We start from the raw sequence: 1,870 nt of genomic DNA on the forward strand, positions 1-1,870 counted from the left end.
AATATTTTTTATTTTTATTTGTTTTATTTTTATCTGCTTGCTATTGCATGCTGTGTGGGCCTATATGTTCCGAGAGTGAATGTCGCGTATAATAATATTGTATTTTAAGCGAGTGTGAATGAGTCGTAATTGACTAATTTCTTTTTTTTAAATAATTTTTTAAAACCGCGTGCGCGCTTCCGGGCCATTTTATCTTTTGACTTGCAACTGTGATAGGCCCGGGAGTGAAATGCTGTGATCTATATTGTATGAATTGCCCCGGCCTGCGAACCGGGGCAATATTAATATAATATCTATATGTACTCGCGCTCTGGGGGAGGCTGGCCCTCCCCTACCGCCTCATAGCGTTGCCCACTGGCGGGGGGGGTTATTGTCCCCCGCCCATATATATTAATTAAGATTTGCGCGCGGCTAGAGCCGCTTTTATATTGTATTTCACCCCGGGGGGGTTCGCCCTCCCGGGGAACATTAACTGAAAATAAAGTGGTTTCTATCTGTTCTTATCAGCTTAATATCTGATACAATCCCCATAGGGGATTCAGAATATTAAACTGATTTTTGGAACCGGGCGGGTGACCGGAGCTTGCTCCGACTCTGCCGCGGGTCGACCTGACATTGCAGTACCGTCAGGAGCGGCCTAATAAGCCAATTAAAACATAAGTTTTCTTTTAGATTATTATATTTAACATCCTTTTTTGCAGGCTTATTAGGCCCTGACCCGTGGCCGCGCGCCCGGTTTCACTAATTAGCGGTTGTCTGAATCCCCGGGTGATCGCGCGCTTTTCGCGGAAAGACTTAGCTCGGGGGGCGTAGCCGGAGTAATTTTTATTAATTGATAAGTTTTTTTTTTAACCCGGGAGTGTGAGTGCGTCGCGAGTGTGTCCGGCCGAGAGGCGATCGCGTAATTTATTTATTTATTAAAAAAAAAAAAACAGCGGGATTGCCCCTTTTTCTGCGAGCGAGTGTGCGTCGTCCGCGGTTGACAGGCGTCCTGTAAAGGTAGTTGCGCGGTGTTGTGACAGCTCAGTGGCACGTGGGTGCAGTGCGCGTTGATTAATTAATAATACTAATTAAATAAAGTCATTAGTGCAATTAGCGGGCCTGTCATCCGGCCCGCCGCGCGCTGCCTCCACGTGTCACAGCGTTGACATTGTTATTGTCACACACCGCGCATGTGACATTGATAGTTTTTGAATAAATATATATGTATATTTTTCTATATCCTACCTATGACAGTTATTTATTGACCCCATTCCTTTGTAATCATAATTAGGTTTAAATCTGTATATATATTTATTTATTTATTTATTTATTAATTATCTATCTACTTATTACTCTTAATTGTATATATGTATTAACTTGCAGCTATTTATTCTCAATCTCTTTCCTACTGTATGTACATATATATTCATAATTTATTTATTTTCGCATTTGTATATATTTAATTATATTTAATTATATTTATTTACTTATTTTTATTTATTTCTGTACTATATATACCCATTTATCTATATTTATTTATTTATTTCACTTTAAATTGTACATACATATTAATCTACACATAGCTAGTCATCGCATTGCTCATCGCTGCAATTTGGTCATATATGCACATTTATACATAGATATATCCAACATTATATTTACTTATTAATTATCTATTTACTCTTAGTGGTACATATATATTATCTTGCAGCTATCTTTCTTATTCTTTTCCTACTTTATGTACATATACATTCATAATTATTAATTTTCCTAATTGTATATACTTAATTACACTTATTGACTTATTCCTTATTTATGACTGAATTGTATATACTCATTTATTTATATTTATTTATGTTTATTTATCTACTTCATTTCAAATTGTACA

At 36.8% G+C, this 1,870-nt stretch overlaps 1 pseudogene; it reads left to right on the forward strand.

The window, feature by feature from the left end:
- The first annotated feature begins 468 nt into the window (after positions 1–468).
- LOC140671507 (U2 spliceosomal RNA) lies at positions 469–646 on the forward strand (annotated as a pseudogene).
- The last annotated feature ends 1,224 nt before the right edge of the window (positions 647–1,870 follow it).

The sequence above is a fragment of the Anoplolepis gracilipes genome, chromosome 11 (assembly GCF_047496725.1).
Source record: "Anoplolepis gracilipes chromosome 11, ASM4749672v1, whole genome shotgun sequence".
In the NCBI taxonomy this organism is placed as follows: domain Eukaryota; kingdom Metazoa; phylum Arthropoda; class Insecta; order Hymenoptera; family Formicidae; genus Anoplolepis; species Anoplolepis gracilipes.